Raw genomic sequence first — 19,907 nt, 5'->3', positions numbered from 1 at the left:
TGTGCCAACCAGCGTGGAAGCTGAACGAGCTTTTTCAGCCGCTGGCTACCTTGTGTCCAATATCAGAAGCCGTTTATCAGATGACACAATTAATACTTTAACTTTTTTACGAAGCTATTTCCAAATAATGTTTAATTAAACTTATGATGCTCATTGTACAAGAATATTGTTTATCGTGTGAACGTTATTGTTTAAATTTAAGTTTCAGTTCAGTTTCAGTTTCAGTGCCGGCAATCCGGGCGTTTATTTTATTTTCATTTGTGTACATAGATTTCTTTTACACACCTCAGTAGACAAAGTCTGTTCCGAGGCGGGTATGTCATGTAAATTAATGTCTTATCTTATTCTTTGCCAATTGATGACTTAAACTTTACCTATGTCTAACTAAAGGTATACCTATTGATAAATCATTTAAAATGTCCCAAAGAACTTGTTTTATTATATGTATAAATTTAAAAGTCTAAAAACAAGGTTGGTAGATCGAGGTATTAGGTCTTTATTACACGATCGATTAGATATCTAAGTCCACTCTGCTGGATCCCGCAAATACCTGGATCCAGTGGGACTAAGATTGTTCAGTCCCGCAAATACCTGGATTGACATTTTCTTGCGGGATTGCATTCCCTATTCAGAACCATCAAAGACGAGGTTATAAAAATCGTGTATCTGTCGCTAGTGCGCAGCTTGTTAGAATACAATTCAATAGTGTGGTCCCCATACTACCAAATTCAATATAAAAAATATTGAACGTGTGCAGCACAAATTTTTACGATTTATTAACTTCAAATTACACATAAACTATACATTCTAACTAAATACACTTAAAACAAATTCTTCTCAAATATCGACTATAAGTTTGCATGTGTTCAAGAGATAGCTGAATGACATTTTTATGTAGCATATTTAAAGAACGATTGCGTATATTTGTCGTTTTCTTGCAGATATATTGTGAACCTAAATTTTTATTTATTTTTTGTTGTTGTTTTAAAAATAAAAAACCTTCTGTTGTCACTGTATTATGCAGTAAATGATGTAAAATATGTGTAAATAAAATAAATAAATTTGCCTCTCGTGATTTTCACTTTTTTTTACGACTACAATATATGATATTTTCAGCCCCGGAAAGTCAAACACAAAAAGTCCATCCATAGAATAAAGAAGAAAACTAGAATGTGTCTTCTACACAAATTTGAAAGCAAACAAATAATCCATTTAGCACAATATCTCAGCGGCCCGAAGATCTCCATCATATCAAAGTTTTTGTATTGGAAATTTAAGCCTCGATTAAGCAAATATTTGGATCACGGGACACGCCCATAAGGCACTTCTCATAGTATCCTTTATTATACAGGGTGTATCGGCACTAACCCGACAAACTTTAACCAGCTATTCCTTAGCACATTTGGAGTAAAAAATGTTATGTGCACTTTGCTGTCCGGTAACGTTTTTTTTTAATAAAAAATTAATTAAACATATTTTCACCACATGTCACCACTGTTTTATCCTTTGTCAAAATTTGAAAGCAACATCGCAACTCTCGCGTGTTGCTGCGAACGAAGCCCGTATTACATAATCCAGTACCAGAAAAGAAATATTTTATTTAACAATAATGATTATTCACATTTTTCGTATGCGAATCACTGATTGTCTTCTTGTATTGTACACATCAGTTTTATTTTTGTATCTAAATTGTTTCACCTCTGGAATGCTTTGGTTTCACCTCTTACGCGTTTCACGTATTAAATAGTCTTAGGGCGAGTTGTTTCGGAAAAAATCACGTGTGAGAAAGTCATCACAACGTCAATCCACTCAATTTTCCATAAATTGGGTTGTTTCATCGTCCGTCAAGAGAAAATTCAACGAAATATTCATGAAAATGTGATCAGCCGAAATCGGCCGGTTAACGCGATCCGCCATTTTGAAAAAGATTGACGCATGCGCGAACGTCACTATTGCGGTCTGACATATCGTATGTGCCAATTACTGGTGATAACGACCCTCACTATTTTGGCAAATAACGCAAAGAAAACCCAACGATTAAAATTTACGAAGTTGAAGGTTTTGTGGGAAGAAGTTTAGATACCTTTTCTACATAAAACATTGTCGAAATTCGTTTTTATATCGTTGGTTTCCGTGATTTAATATGACGAAAAAACTGGTAAAACTATTGAAAAACTACAAGTTTGTTTCTTTTGTCGACCAACATAGTAGCCAGGTGGCCTGGAGATACCCATCTTTTTAATAGTAGCAGCATCAAAGTAAGGTTGGAATGCGGTGAGTTTGGAGATGAAGTGATTGTTGGAGATGGTGGTTATGGAATAAAGCCATATTTACTAACACCCTTAAGGAATTCCGTTTCTCGAGAACAACATTTATATAAAGAAAGTCAGATCAGGACCAGAAATGTTGTTGAAAGAACTTTTGGAGTTGTTAAAAGATGGCTTCCAGTCCTTTCTTCATAAATTAAAATGCAGGTAGGTACAAGGGATCATTGTAACAAGATCAACCACCTGTATTCATAGACCCCTTGGACGAGGTTAACGATGTACTGGTGCAAGCACCAATCTTTAACAGGGGAGATGACCACGTTCGTCAAACCCTCATTAACTCATATTTTGCCAGATTGATGGACTAATAAATAGTAAAATACTACCCAGCACAAAAAGCCCTATCTTACCTCCTTCTGTACCATTAGGCCTATCGTCCCACGTGTCGGTAAGGAATCCACATAAGCCGAGTGCTGTAAAACCCTGCAATGCAAGAGAGGTTCCACAGTAGACCGCCTTATAAACTGTTTTCTTACTTTACTTCTCTGTGCAGAACTCGGTTTATATTGATTCTTTACCAACCCATGGGGCGACACTTTCTGTAACATCTTCCGCCTGGAGACTCGAACACATGTGTACAATCTCTTGGTACATGAGCGAAGATAATAAAAGTCTTTTGAATTTCAAAACAATAATGTCTTTATTCAAAAATAGCTGTACCCCGCCACGTGTTGCTGTGGCTCAGTCTGTTTTACCTGTCACAGGTGTCATCTAAATAATGTAGGTATGTATATAAAAACACACGCATATTTGAATGCAACATTGTGTCTAAATTTCAAAGCAATCAATGAAGAACTTTCAGAGATTTTCAACAAACGACCATTTACATATATTCAGAGATAGATAGTTAACATGTACAAAATAATTAATGTAACGATAAATCTTCTATTTATTTTATACTTTAATGTTTATAAACTTAGTAAATTACTTTGTTTAATAATAGAGAATACATACTATTAGAAATGTTTTGAACAACTATCTCACATATACATATATTATGTAATATGCATTGGATCATTATTGAATGTGAATAACTTAAGTGTAACTGCATAACCTAATTTCATAAAATAAATAGAGTACCAAGATGTAGTATATTCTTTTATTTGTATTTTACATAAGTGAGGAACAAAATATATCAAAATAATATAACAAATTAAAATAAAAGAGAAAATAAGTAAGGCACCTAGGTACCTACACTGTAGAAATTGAAAAAAAAAAGATAAATGGACAAATAGAAAAAAAATGAATAAATCGGAAGGTTGCGGGTTCAATTTCCATCAGCGGCATTTATTTTTTCTCAGAGTTTATTTATTTTTAAATATGTATGGGTGTTTCAGACTAATATTTATTGATTATAATAATTTGTTTATATAAATTCAGTTAAAAATAAGAAAATAAAGGTTTAAAATAATGTTTATGGTATTTTCCAATTATGTCCTAAATCCTGTATTAACAATTAGTTAATGTTAATTAAGTATTAATCTTAAGTGTACCGTACCATACCGTCTACAGTACCATACTTATCTACCAGGTAACTATGGTACTGTATATTATCTCCATATATAGTTAGTAATAACATAGATCATTCTAGAAATGTATTACATAGTAAATCACATCAAGGTCGCTGTAGCGACTTGATTAGCGATTGATTAGCGATTGTGATTATTTATTTTTTATTAATGCCCTGAAAAAAGTAAAATTATACCGGTACACTCTCTCGGAAGAAAGAATAATTTACAGCAAAAATACATACTTATACAATGGGAAAGAAACATTTAAGAACATAATATAATGGACTAGTTAATTGTGTGCGAATGCATTCATTCATCTTGTTCTAACAATAATTGACAAACATTAGAAAGAACACAAAAGATTATACGGCCCATAAAGTAAAGGTCACACAGCATTAAAAATATGCATAATATAAAAACCTGGACATGCCATGCATAATATTGCATAAAATGCATTTTTTTTAATTTACAGTTTTAAAAGGAAAGAAAAGAAAAATGCGGTCTTACTGGAGTACCCCGTCGTAAGTACACAATGTACATTTGTTAGTATTATCATGTAATATAATGTAGGTAATTGTGAAGCCAGAAAATACTTCGAATTGTGTACATAAAAAAGAGAAAAATTATTAAAATTAATATTAGTATATTAAAGAATTCACCCAGTAGATAGTGAACAGAGGGGAATAAACTGCTTTCATCTCAGTTTAGTTTTAGCATGACTCCGATATTACTCGTTCTTGTCTCAATAATCCAATTTTTTTTAAACCGGAAATCGGTATGTATAATAGGGGGCACTCCTGTCAAAAGGGTTGGATTTGGATGCTTCAACAACATGAGAATACATTAACTAATTAGATTATTATCTTAAGTAAAGCAACGATAGTGAAATACAAATATTTTGTACTCAAATCTACTAACAGTTTGTTTGAAAACTTGTATTAAGTCAGTCAACAAATTCGTTTACATTTAAATGAGATGAAATTGCTTTTAGGATTGAGGTTTCTGGGGCGCTGCTATCTAAACGGTTGGATTTGGATGCATTAACAACATTAGAATACATTAACCAGATTATCTTAAATGAAGAACTGATATAAAACTAGGAAACATTGTTTGAAACACAAGTTCTTACAAGTAGTTAGTAAACTGCCGTCAACACCATAATAAACCTCAGCTGTGGCGCTAACCAAACTCCCACCTTCTTCCACCACCAGATAGCTCCTGCAGCACCAAAGTGCTGATGTCATCGTCAAACACGCTAGGGAGTCCGTCAATCGAAGTAGCCACTATGTTCCGCATAAAATTTGTGTCCACCGCCAGTCCTCTCATGAATTTCTCTGCTACCGTCCTTGAAGCATTATTAAAAGTCAATTAATAAACATATATACCTGCATGAATTAAACAAAGCATCAGGGCAACCAATTACTAAATATAACAGTTCATTTAACAGCATTATGGCGTTAAGATTAATACCAATTAAGAAATATATTCCAACCTGCCTTGCCCGACGCTTCATATTTTCAAACTGAGCTCGGAGCTGTTTGACAGAATCCATCGCCATTGAAATCGGATATAAGAGTAAGCCATGTCGCCTCTCATTGTTTGAAGATGACTGCGTCGGTCTTTTTATTGGTGAGAATATGGCTATACTTCCTCACCAACATGGCATCGTTTCCTGAAAACACATTTCATATTTATAAGTAACAAGATCGTACAAGGAATTGCTGATATAAAATTAAATATGCACGGCAAATATTATATTTATTAGGTTCAAAATATATATAGATATTTTATAGTTTCTTATAGATATTTTATTACACATGAAAGCACTATAATATTCCTCGGTAAAGCATTATTAAAGTGTGGCAGAATTCAAAATAATATATAAAAATAAACAAAAAGATTTGCCACCATTCCATGGCAGAACATTCAAAAAATAAAACGCAATGCTTTTAGAAAGTTCATTCTCACAAAGTTCAAGTAATTTTACTAACGATAAGTATATACACGTATCGCAAATGTTTTCATAATGATCGTTTATCTCGTTTAGAAGACGAAATTCCACAAAATATTATCAAGCTTTACATAATGGTTTTACGAAAATAAAATGCTCACTTACGTATCTATACGGTTCCAAACGTGTATTATTTATTAATAAGGTTCATATTTATTATGGCAATAAGGTATAATTTACAATACTTACAGTAAGTTGGGATCCATTATAAGTTGTCAAAAATTGAGATGCCTAAATGAACAACAAAAAATCACACAAAACAAGCAATCCAACGAAGTGACGGCGCGGCGGGAAAAAGTTTTGACAGATTGATAAAAATACGAGGTGTTGCCAGCGTAAAAATAATTCCTGTCTCGCAAAAAAATTATTCTCTGCAATAATTGCCCGATTCGGCGGGGAACACTGGAACGGATTATTCAAATATAACGGAAGCTTTTTCGGAGTTGAAACAACCCAATTTGTATTTGAATAAAATCGACGTGAAGATTTTTTTACATTTGAATAGAACTCGGGAATCTGAATAATTGTTCAGCTTTTCCGAAACAACTCGCCCTAATTTTGAAACTAAGAAACTAATTAGTAGATTTCCTGAATTTATAATCGAAGTCCAATAATTCTGAGCACTTTTAAAAACAATTTTCCTCACTTAGGTACTTATCAATAATAATAATTGGATTATTTGAACAGCGCCGTTGTTTTTTAAATCACCGTAAGTGCTCTGTCAAAATGTTACTTGCTAGGCTATCCTACAACGTATATTTTTTAATAAATTTAGTTATTTACAACTTCGCGGAATGTGATTTATGAATATTATTGCTTATGTTAAAAGCCTTCCAGAATTACCGGAATATAACGAGCAGCTTGACACACTTAAGTTTATTTCCACTAATTTGAAGGTACAAAGAATGTATAGTTTTAAAAACAATCCCGATGAATCAAAAAACGGTTCATATAAAACTGCTGCGCAACACACTGAGACAAAGGAAAGCACTCACACAAACGTCATGACTGCATTGGATTGACCACCTGCAAATGAATGCTGCCAGATTGCTAATTTATTTAAACAATAATTATTAAATTTTATTTAAAATATCGCAATTTTTTAAAAAAATCGACAATAAATTACAACTATAATTTAAAAAAAATATTCTTAACCCCACGCTTTTTCGTAATTGATTAATTAATTCAGAATTTAAACGTTGCTTGAAATGACTAGCCGTATTTGGTGACCAGATCTGAATATCCAGGTTCAGAATTTAAACGTTGCTTGAAATGACTAGCCGTATTTGGTGACCAGATCTGAATATCCAGGTTTAGAATTTAAACGTTGCTTGAAATGACTAGCCGTATTTGGTGACCAGATCTGAATATCCAGGTTCAGAATTTAAACGTTGCTTGAAATGACTAGCCGTATTTGGTGACCAGATCTGAATATCCAGGTACTTCCTCACCTTCCACTCCTTCCCTTAGCCATAAAACTTACCCCAATTCAACATAAAAATTGTTTAAATTATCGGATGTAATGAAATGCATAATAATTAGACCCCAAAATACTTAATTATTCAGGGAAATAAACCCCTGAGTCATCAGTTGGAAATACCAACGACATTAAGTGAAATTAACAATGCAATAATCCTATTATTGCATTGTTTAAAATTTCACTTAATTATTAGCATTAGCAAATAATATTGGGATTAGCAAATAATAATTTACGACAATTTACTCGGAAATCAATAAAGCCAGAATAATAAAAAAAGAAAGTTATCACTTACGTCGTCTGTAAGTGGCTTTACCAAAGTTTGATAATGCCGTCAGAAGGTGAAACAGCTGTCACGCGTAATAATAATTACAACTAGCAGAACTTGTTTATAAACACACTGTTTTTATAAATTTTTTAATAAGACTGTTAAAATAAAAAAAATCTCTAAATTGAAATGGAGTTCTACAAACTAAACTTAAAATCAAATAAATTTATTGCGAAGGTTCAAAGTACTGTACTGTAATATTATATTAAATAATTTTTACGTGTTTAATTATTGTTTAAAGTCAGATTAAAGCGATTAAAAAACCCACCTGGCAATTCTTATTCGAGTTTCGTTGTTTTTACGTATTGGCGCGCTTACAAGCATCAGTCGTCTCATTTTTAACCATTAATATTTAGTGTGTAGGAAAGAGAGAAGACGCTTTTCGACACACTTGTCGAAAAACTTGTTGAATGCCGACGGGCATACTCTTCTACAGATTTTATTAAATATTGATATGTAGGTAATATTGATGTGTAAATGAATGACATTGTGAGAATTTTACCAATAAATAATAAATGAAAATGCGGACATGTAGTTTATGTTAATTTTTTTATTGGAGCATTTGTTCGAAGTGACTACCATTATTTTCGATGCAAGCGTGTAGTCTTGTTATATTTTGATTATTTAAGTTTGCAGGATTTGCTTTAATTTCTGCAGCGGCTTCCATCACTCGTTCGAGCAGTTGCTCTCTTGAGGCTATTGGCTTAGCATACACTTTTTCCTTGAGAGCCCCCCACAGGTAGTAATCCAGGGGGGTCAGGTCGGGTGATCTTGGTGGCCAAGCAATGGCCGGACTTCCACGGCCTATCCAACGACCAGGAAACTCGACATCCAAGTAGTTCCGCACGGCAATCGAATAGTGTGGTGGGGCTCCATCGTGCTGGAACCACATTCTCCGTAGTAATTCGAGGTTCACATCTTCCAGAATCTCGCCCAGTTGCACTTGTAAGAACTCCAAATACATCGGTCCATTTAGTCTGGGAGGCAACTCGATTGGACCGAGTATTTGATTTCCCAGGATTCCTGCCCACATGTTGATGGAAAATCTGTCCTGGCTCGACGACTCCCGAACAAGCTTGGGGTTTTGTTCAGCCCAATGGTGCAAGTTGTGCACATTTAGCACTCCTGTTTTAGTGAACTGTGCTTCGTCGGTAAACAATATGTTTTTCATGAAGTCTGCATCTCTTATGACATTATGCAGCATTCTTCTGCAGTACACGACTCTGGAAAAGTGGTCATTCTCCATGAGGCCTTGGCAGCGCCTATAGTGAAAAGGTTTGAGCCCGTGCTTCTTCAGAACTCTCCATACCGCCATGTGTTCCCTGTGTCCTATCATCAGAGCGACCCGACGCACGGACAGCGTGGGGTCTTCGGTAATTAAGTTCAGGATTCTCTCCTCAACTGCCACAGGAACGATGTTGTGTCCTCCGCCGGCGCCTTCAATCCGTCCGATGCCACAGTCACGCAATTGTTGATACATCTGAAACAAAACAACAAATAACAACTGCTTTTATTATTCAGCTCAGTAATAATGTCAAATAAACAATCGCGGGCTTTTTCACTCATTTTATTTTTAAAGAACACTTATTTTAGGCACATATCAGAAAACTTACGTTTTCTCTTCATTTATTTCATTTTTTTATAGTAAAATGTATAACAAAGTGTTTTAAATTATAATTTTCTTAACTAGGTACGGTTGATATCTTGGATTCACAGGGGTGAAATTGAATTCAAGTAATTTAAATAATCCCATGGTGAGAAAGGGAGTGAATTCAATTGCAGTGAATGATGCATTTATTAGAGATTAAAATTAATTAACTTTTTAAAACGCCGTTTAGTGACCACTGAACACAAATCACCTAAAGTACAATTTACATTTTTAAAGTTGGTGGCCCCTTGTTATGTTTTTAATGTTCCCAGTTTAAATTTCAAAAGCGCTTTTTGGCATTATCAATGAATGTAAATAGTTTCAATAAACAATTGATAGGGTACAAACCTGGACAAAGGTAGCATGGTGTGGGACGCGTCTTCCAGGAAACCTCATGCGATACTCCCTTACGGCTGCTCGTGAATTTCCATTGCAAAATCCATAAACAAAAACAATATCTGCTTGCTCGGCAGGTGGATAATTGAGGGGCATATTTCAACAGTAAAAACTTAGATAACAAAACAAAAACGAAACTAGAAACTTGATGACATGCGAACTCCCAAAACAGCACTGACCACTGATACGAGACGGGGTGGCGGGAACCACACGGGACTTGAGACAGAATATGTGTGAAAGAGATGACAGTAGCGCGGCGTTGCCAATTATTTTACCCCTATACTGTGGGCAGTAGCGGAGTGTGGAAATTTTATTTATTTTTTGTTTTTAAAAGAAAAAAAATGTTACCGGACAGCAAAGTGTACATAACATTTTTTACTCCAAATGTGCTAAGGAATAGCTGGTTAAAGTTTGTCGGGTTAGTGCCGATACACCCTGTATAGTCCATTCAAACACATTCATCCGGTTCTCACCGGTTCGCACGATCTACCATAACTATCCAAATTTTCGCCTATGAACTCTTCTAACATCCATGGCCATGTGGAGAAATAAATCGGGTGGGGTAAAACGTTACAGGCGGGTTTGGAGTAACTGTCATTTCAGATGTAGGCACTAGATATAATGAAATTTCCGAGAGGCCAATATTAATGAACTTTCACGAGGGCAGTAGGTAGGCTACCTAATAAAAATGTATTCGAAATATCTGCGGTAAATATACAGGTTCCCATGTAGGGAAGGTTAATTGGCACATTATTTTTAAAACGCTTTGTATCACTTAGGTAACAACGAGAAACAACTATTTCAGAACTGAGAACGAAAAATAGTTATTACTTTAAAAAAACTGATAATTTGACGTCTCTTTTTCACGCCATGTTTTCACACATTACCATAAAGACCTTTTTTATGCTAATTTTTAAAATTAATTTGTTTTAATTTAACCCAAACGTAATAAAAAACTAACCTTACAACTTTCACATCGGAAACAATGGCCGCCGAGTGAACTATTTATTAATTTAACAAAATTCGATTACTCGATTACTGAAATATTTTTATCTCATTGTTATCTGACAGATACAAAGTGTTCAAAATAAAATGTGCCTAACTTTTGTTTATTTACCGCATCTTCAACCATGGAGTCAAACTATGTTTTATTTTTTGATTCACTGCCCAAATTCAAACGTGGCATAATGTCAATAACATAAATTCTGTTCAATGCGCATACATACAGACACACACACACACAAACACTCACACATACATTACACACGTCACACATACAGCTATAAACTACACAAGTCACCTGGTAATTAAGGAATAAACATACCACTTAGCAGACATTACAAGGAAACACATCATAGGTACACAACATTAAGTATCTTATTCCTGTATATTTTTTCATCTCTGTAAATCATGTACTGTTTGTTTCTATAATATAAAATAAAATAAAATAAATTAACAATCGGTTAAAAAAAGAAGTTGCACTTAATTAAAAAAAATAACCATTTGAACACCTATTTGTCCTATGTAAATCACAAATTACCAAGACAATATTCATATTATTGTCAACGGCCTTCGTTAACTATTTTTCCTTTTAAATTGTCCACACGATTCAATTAATAGTCCAGTCAGTGGGGAGTTTTACCTTGCAAAAGGTTAGGTAGTAGCGATTTTGATATATGTTGTTAAGATTGGGACTCTAAGGAAAAAAAAAAGTTTTCGACCTTGGGAGGGTCGAGCTCAACCCGCCATCTTGGATTGAAGGTGCTAAAATTTGTTTTTTTCAAAATAATTGTGAAGTGGTCGTTTTTACAACCAAATTGTTGAAATCAAACTTAAAGACAACTAAATTACCTACATTTTTTGAAAATGGTATTTTTTTGTAAGTCTAATAGATAATGAGTTACAGTGGCGGAAATGTGAATATTTTTCTAAAAATGATGAAATTCCCAACTTTGTAATTTTTTCGGGTTATTCATAACATAATTATAATGATTTTGTAAACTCATTTCCACACCACCATGAGGTATAGAAAATGGCGCATTTTTTTAATGTGGTATCTCCAGTAGGTCTACTCCACAGATATACCAGCGATGGTAGATTTCGAAATTATGTTACATTACTATGAATTATGTTACTATAAATTATGTTACTTAATAACAATCTTCGTCACCAATGTCATCATCTAACTCATTGCCTGTGATACTGAGATTCTGGGCTTCCATTGACAAAATCTCTTCTTCTTCGTCCTCTACATCGATGTGAACCTCTAGCGAATTTCAGCATGTTTGACCATTACAGCACCCACATACAATAGAACACTTGTTACGTAATACAAGTTACCCTATAAAAAGGATGCACACTAGCCCCAATTTCCCCTCACTAGTTGCGACACACGCGACCAGATGGTCGAAATACGTGATCGACTTGGACCACCCACACTGCTCGCGGTCAACACGGGCGGCCCTAAGCGCGCTTCGGCAGTGCAAATCCGACCTTGGTCTTAGCAACACGGTCGCTCACGATGGCGAAAACCCCTCGCGGGCATGGCTTGCATGATTACGCAATAACGGACGCGATCTCGTTCCAGTTTAACTAGATACATTTCGCCATCAAACTAGCAATCATGTTTATTATCTCGGTTCGAACTAAACTCAATGGAGTCCCGTTCTCGTGTAAAATCCCGAGTGCATATTACCACACCATCAGTACCGCTGCTTTTTAAGCGCGGGAAACCTGGGTCAACATGATGTACCACATCTCAAGGCGAATCGTAAGCTTTCAACCTTCCCCCTTTTCTTGTGTTCAATTCTCGTAAATTCATGTAGAATCCACGCTTTATCTGGTCGTCACAAATTAGTAGAGAGAGTTAGTAGGGAGATCTATGTCAACCTGTATTTCTCGAGACAATTAATATACCTTGTGCCTTACTACCCATGTGTTATTATTGTGTGATAAACCTACCCTTTGACCTCCTAACCGATGGACGAGCCTGATGACCAAAGAAGCTGCCCGCCCCTGATAGTACACGAGCCTCATCTCTCTACCATTTTATCTGAGCTTAGCCAATTTAATAACCAGGTTCGATTCCCGGTTTAACCAATACTTAGCACTGGCGCAAAAACGTGGTTTTTTTTGGTAATTAATCGTCCATCGGGAGGTCAAATTGGAAAAAATCTTGTACTCCTTCACTCTGTTTTCATGCCTTGTTTTGTATTAACCTTTGAATAACAATGTTTTCTTCCAATAAATCTTAGCTATTCTACAAACCATCGCGTCAAATTTAAAACAACCGTGTCACATTAAAACCATTCGGTGTCAAATTACAAGTTTTACGAATCGTCACTCGACAAAATTTTAAGTACCGGTATTCCATCACAAGGTGCGCAACCAACATTTACTTCTTTTCGGACATCTCAAACATCACATAGTGATCCAAAACCACAATGGTTTACTTTCCAAGTGCAACTATTAGAGAGAATGAACTACAATAATCTACAATTCAACAGTTTCAAATCTTGTACATGATACAAAATAAATTCCTTGTTAGTGGAGCCATAAGCCAGCATCGTTCTGCAAAATACATAGACAAGGAAAACTAACGCCCTTCTGTCATTTGATAATTCCGCTTTATATGTAATAAAGGTGGGTAGAGTATCCTTTTTGAAAGAAAAGTCTTGAAAGCCGACTTACCCTTTACATATAATTGAGATTCGCGATTGACGTAAACCCGGACCCTCGGCGCTTCTCCGCAATGGCCTGTCGATTGTCCAAGGGAAAGGGAATCTTTACGAATAAATAACCAAACACTGGTTCTGCTTAAATTCAGACAATTTGTCTCGAATCACAAACAACCCTCCAATTAATTGTTGAAAGAAACAAACAATACTCTCTCGAAATCTGCACTTTGAAATTTTTTTCGGAAGAAATTTTTTTCAAAAATTTCCTTCACTCATCTAGGACTTTGAACTTTTTCGGAAAATTTTTTCAAAACGCACAATCTCAGGGACTTTTCCACTAAAATTGCAAGGAGACCCCTGGCCGTTTTTTTTCTCAAATCAAAGACTTCGAAATTTTTTTCAAAAATTTTCTTCACTCATCTAGGACTTTGAACTTTTTCGGAAATTTTTTTCAAAAACGCACAATCTCAGGGATTTTTCCATCAAAAACACAAGGAAACCGCTGGCCATTTTTTTTCCATAATTGGAACTTTGAAACTTTTTCGGAAATTTTCAAAAACGCACAATCTCAGGGATTTTTCCATCAAAAACACAAGGAAACCGCTGGCCATTTTTTTTCCATAATTGGAACTTTGAAAATTTTTCGGAAATTTTTCAAAAGCGCACTATCTCAGGGATTTTTCCATCAAAAACACAAGGAAACCGCTGGCCATTTTTTTTTCCATACTAGGACTTTGAAAAATTTCACAAAATTCTTCACCAACCATCACAAGCAAACCCCTGGTATTTTTTTTGAAAAACAACCAGCCACACACTCAGACAATTCTTTTTTTCTTCTCACAAAGTCTAAATCAACTTCCACAAAATGAATCCTCAAAACAACACCTTAGGCATAATAGCCAACATCTGCTCTCAAAGTACTCAAAGTTTAGAAAAGGAATTAAAAGACAGGAATATTTCTCCTTTCAACAAAACCAAAAACGTCCTGATTAAGTACGCAACATTCTACAACAGGAAATATATTAGGAGACTGCAATTTCAACCCGGCAGTATAATTGCTGACACAAACAGATACAATCTACGCAGGAAACATGTTACCTTTAAGGAAAACGACACAGTTTGGAGACGCAACAACACACTTTCACAAGGTGCTTTGTACTTCTCTGCAAAACTAGCTCCTCGCTTTGTTAAAGCAAAAGTGCTGAGAAAAATCTCAGATGTAGTGTATACCCTATCAGACGCCTCTGGTAAACACATCGGTAACTACCATGTGAAAGATATTGTCAAACTAGGAAGCGTGGACACAATAGACACCACCTTCACTAGGTCACACACACATAGCTAACAAACTTTTGGCTCTACCTTTGTCCCACGAGATTTGGCCCTCGTGCAGACAAACAGCATGTCTTATCGCGTTAGTTTCATATAAAAACTCGCATTTCGACCTCTGCAAGGTAACCTTCTCATTTTTTCTAAAAACACAGAAGTGTCAACTGTGGCTTTTAATCATTTCTCACCCATACATGTACTACTATGCTCTTTTGTATAAACCTTTTGTTATTTTTGTTTCTTTGTCACACCTCACCGTGTAATGTATATAAATTGTACTCATATTTTGTACGTATTCTTCTCTGGAACTGATCATTCCAGTCAAGAGACTTTTTCCACCTCCAAAACGATTGATGCTCCCGGAGTCATGACCCTGGACATCAGTTGTCAGTCGTCACCATTCTGACACTTACGACACTAAATACATAACTATTTTTTGTCATAACTACCACAAAAAGTCACGTACAACATTATATGTAAATGTTTTTTTAATTCTCTCATGTTCTTTGTTTTTCACATTGTTTTTTCACATTGTTCTTTCACATTTGTTCGTCACATTTGTTCCATTGGGCTCCATCGTACATAAAACAATGACCCTTTGCAACATACACCCAATTGAGGTGAATTTTCTACCCCTGTAACTTGTAATCATAATGCGTGTGTAAATTCCAGTTTGGTATCGTCATTTGATTCATGTTTACAAAGGTGTAACAAATAAAAGTTACAATTACCTTTTTTTAAAGTTTTTTCAGTTTTGTCTAAAAAATTGAATGGCGCTCAATATTCCCATTTGCTCTAATTTGTTGTTTTTTCAGAATTTGATATTGACACGTCAATTCTGAAAAAGGTTGTTGAAAAGAAGAACAAACGCCGCTTTGTCCTCCTCATCAATAACAATAACACCTTTCGGTCACATTGAGTATGTAAAATCTTAAGATCTCAACTTTCTGACCCCAATTTGTTATATTATGTACTATATTTTGACTTAAATGACATTAATTTGCCTTGTCAAATACACCGAGCCAGGTCACTTATATTAAGTCATCCTGTGTCTCTAGGTGCCTCTTGTATCTACTTGTAACATAAAGTTCACAACATTCGTGTTTGTGGCAATTTTGGCAACACCAAGTGTGTTCCCCGTTTTGTGTTTGGTCATTTTAAGTAAGTAAAACCCTAAAAGGTCTTAAATAAACCACTACAAACCTTTTTGTAAGCAAAGAGTGAGTAAAACCGAGTAGGTCTCTTTTGCTATATGTATGTCTTGTCTAAGACATCCTTATAGGCATATGTTTTGTATTATTGCCAACTTAAAGCATAAACCCAACCAAAGGTTATGCCATCTCAACATTTTGTAAGCAAAGAGTTAGTAAAACCAAATAGGTCTCTTCTGCTATACTGTGTGTCTCGCGTAAGACATCTTTAGGCATATGTCTCGTATTATTGCCAACTAAACGCATAAACCCAACCAAAGGTTATGCCATCGTCTTTTTGATAATACCAATAGCCACTACTTGATTGTTTTTGACATTGTGTATGTATCTTTTTTCCGGTATTGAAATGGTACTTTTTTTTATTATTGAACGTTGATATGTTATTTTCATGATACATGAGAATGTTACAATATCCACCATGAGACGAGGGATCGTTATAAAATCTAACGCTATACATGAGAATGTTATAATATCTACCGTGATACGAGAAGTTCGTTATAATTACTTTTTTACTGGCTCACATACACTGTGGCCAAAGAGATAATTTGTTCCATAAATGGTTATAAATATCTATGTTGTACCGTCCTTTCAATACTAGGGTTCTTTCGTAATTCGTTCAATTTCTACATGAGACGTGGAAACGTTATAATATTTACCATGATTCGTGCGAACGATACAATATCTTGTTGTTGTTTTCTTTAAATAAGTTGACACTATGTACTTGTTCTACCAGACGTAGATCATTTTACCCTGACTTGTCGCCCTTAATTGGGACCCTTTTGTATTACTCATGACACTGAGGGAAATGTCCTTCACTGTAGTGAGAAATTTTTTTGTTCTCTTCAAACAAACATGAAGCTGTGCATTCAGCAATTTTTTACGCTAACTGATACCTGTGGACTTCTTGTCAAGCGGACCCAAGAACCATCCACTATCCATTGACCATGGACTAGCCATCAGCTTCACTGTTGGTTATGAGGTATCGTGTCGTGGGAGTTAATTGAGACAGTGACACAAAACCACCTAACTCGTTGTCTGGGAGACGAATAAGAAAAACTCCCAGGTTTGTGAAGCTTGAGCAAGGGTCTGTCATGTTCTCACAAACTGTAGAAGATTAAAAACGACCCCTAATCTTTCACCAAATACACGTGAAAGATTAGATTGTTATTACTGTGTATTCTCCTTCACCTTTTCATCAAATTCATGTATATTTGTAAAGAGTTAGGAAATTTGCTGGTTGATATATTTCGTCCTCACATAGAGATCGAATTGAGAATTAGCTCAGTCACCATCAATTTTCGCTACTCAAACCCTCCATCCTTCACCCTTCCATCAAACTCATGTATATTTGTAAAGAGCTAAGAAATCTGCTGGTCGACCACATTTCGTTCTCTGAAAGAGATCGAACGGAGAATTAGCTCCATCACCAGCAGACCTTCTCGCTCAACGCCATTTTTTCCTCATCCCTCATTATTCTTGAGGTTGATTTCATGAATCTGGAAGGTGTACCCTACGCACATAGCGTATCGTCTGTCTTTAAGACAATCTTTATCCATGAAATTTGCTTCAAATATTTCCTTTTCACCCCATTCCTAGGTAATCAACACATTTCTTGTAATTTTGAAAGTCGTAAGTTGTTATCGCTCAAGCGCTAACACCGGCCATGGAAGGCCAACTTCTTTCAGAAACTTGGTGTTACTACGGCACAACCACCAACCTGTACCTTGTAAATCAAATAGGTAACCTCACGCTAGACGTGATAGTTTTTGTCTCCCCAATCTCGGGATACTCATGGTATAGTCAGCACACTAGATCTCTCTCTACTCTCTCCTCTCTAACCAACAACGTTTTTTTGTCTTTTTGTCTTTTCTCTTGAACACAATTTGTTTCTCTCCAAACGTTTTTTTTCATCATTGGTCTACCAGGCAGGTAAACTTCAAGAATTTTGACTATAATAATAACCTGTCCCCGGATTAAAAAGAAGACCAGCAGCCCTCCTCATCACCTGCAAGCTGAGCTTCACTTCTTTGCCGCCTTCACTTCCATCACTCACTTCTCTCCAATCTCTGCGTACCAAAAACACCCGACCGCACCCAAATTAGGTGTGAGTCGTGCGTGCAGTAGCAAATCAAGTTGTCTCATCATTCAAACCGCATTCAAAAGAACCAACCTCAGAGCATGCCAGCTCAAGGTTAGTTAAGTTCCTGCAATCAACTACCTGCCGTTTGTACAAACCAACTACCTGCCGTTGTGCAATCAACTACTTGCCATTGTGCAATCAACCACTTGCCATTGTGCAATCAACTATTTGCCGTTGTGCAATCAACCACTTGCCATTGTGCAATCAACTACTTGCCATTGTGCAATCAACTACCTACCGTTTGTACAAATCAACTACTTGCCATTTGTACAGATCAACTACTTGCCGTCGTACAATCAACTACGGGCCATTGTACAAATCAACCACTTGCCGATGCGCAAACTCAACATAATAGCCATCACACGCATCAATCATCAATCTACTCACTGGTATAACTCCAAGTTTTTACCAACTTCATTTCACCTTGACAACCACTGCTCCACCACATCAGCATAATGGAATTCACGCTGGTACAACATCAGAACCCGGATACTTCTGGCCCTCAGCATCACCATCTCTCAACCACAACCAAGAAGCACAGTTCAATTTCTATGGCCCTAGTGATACTTGAGTGCAATCTCAAATGGGTCAAGTTACAGTGAAAGTGTAACTTTAATAACTTCAGTGAAATTACGTCTACTTGGTACTCAACGAACACTACGCTCTTCAAACTTAGCTTACAGACCAATGAAATTTTAGAGTCAGGTTGTTGTCTTTTCATCACTGCATAACCTTGTATGTTGTCTTTTCATCACTGCATAAACTTGTATGTTGTTCTTGTCATCTCTGCATAACCTTGTATGTTGTTCTTGTCATCACTGCATAACCTTGTATGTTGTTCTTGTCATCACTGCATAACCTTGTGTTTTGTCTTTTCACCATTGCATAACCATATTTTTTTTTTTTCTCTTTGTTTTTTTTGCAAATCAACACTGTTTTTTTCTCTCTCTACTCACCTCACGACAAGATGAAGAGGATTTTTAGTGCCTAAAGCTTCATTACCACGTCGCCTTTTACTGGCGGAGGGGGAATGTGTTACGTAATACAAGTTACCCTATAAAAAGGATGCACACTAGCCCCAATTTCCCCTCACTAGTTGCGACACACGCGACCAGATAGTCGAAATACGTGATCGACTTGGACCACCCACACTGCTCGCGGTCAACACGGGCGGCCCTAAGCGCGCTTCGGCAGTGCAAATCCGACCTTGGTCTTAGCAACACGGTCGCTCACGATGGCGAAAACCCCTCGCGGGCATGGCTTGCATGATTACGCAATAACGGACGCGATCTCGTTCCAGTTTAACTAGATACATTTCGCCATCAAACTAGCAATCATGTTTATTATCTCGGTTCGAACTAAACTCAATGGAGTCCCGTTCTCGTGTAAAATCCCGAGTGCATATTACCACACCATCAGTACCGCTGCTTTTTAAGCGCGGGAAACCTGGGTCAACATGATGTACCACATCTCAAGGCGAATCGTAAGCTTTCAACCTTCCCCCTTTTCTTGTGTTCAATTCTCGTAAATTCATGTAGAATCCACGCTTTATCTGGTCGTCACAAATTAGTAGAGAGAGTTAGTAGGGAGATCTATGTCAACCTGTATTTCTCGAGACAATTAATATACCTTGTGCCTTACTACCCATGTGTTATTATTGTGTGATAAACCTACCCTTTGACCTCCTAACCGATGGACGAGCCTGATGACCAAAGAAGCTGCCCGCCCCTGATAGTACACGAGCCTCATCTCTCTACCATTTTATCTGAGCTTAGCCAATTTAATAACCAGGTTCGATTCCCGGTTTAACCAATACTTAGCACACTTCAATCCAGCTTTCCTGCAGCTACAT

The 19,907-nt window shown here is 36.2% G+C and overlaps 1 protein-coding gene and 1 long non-coding RNA gene across 2 annotated transcripts in view; one reads left to right on the top strand and one right to left on the bottom strand.

Annotated features, from left to right (window-relative positions):
• Nucleotides 1-19,907, top strand: part of LOC149420718 (trehalose transporter 1-like protein) — an 87,186-nt gene that overhangs the window by 9,013 nt on the left and 58,266 nt on the right. The gene's annotated exons all lie outside the window — the stretch shown is intronic.
• LOC149420719 (uncharacterized) lies at nt 4,704-6,387 on the bottom strand. The gene is made up of 3 exons (XR_016302713.1): nt 6,039-6,387; nt 5,331-5,510; nt 4,704-5,183 (listed from the first exon to the last, which is right to left on the bottom strand). It is a non-coding gene; the product is annotated as an uncharacterized LOC149420719 (long non-coding RNA).

The sequence above is a fragment of the Hesperophylax consimilis genome, chromosome 10, assembly GCF_061612785.1.
Source record: "Hesperophylax consimilis isolate HC1 chromosome 10, BYU_Hcon_1.0, whole genome shotgun sequence".
In the NCBI taxonomy this organism is placed as follows: domain Eukaryota; kingdom Metazoa; phylum Arthropoda; class Insecta; order Trichoptera; family Limnephilidae; genus Hesperophylax; species Hesperophylax consimilis.
Note: the sequence above shows the minus strand (reverse complement) of the source record. Positions and strands in the feature narration are given on the sequence as shown.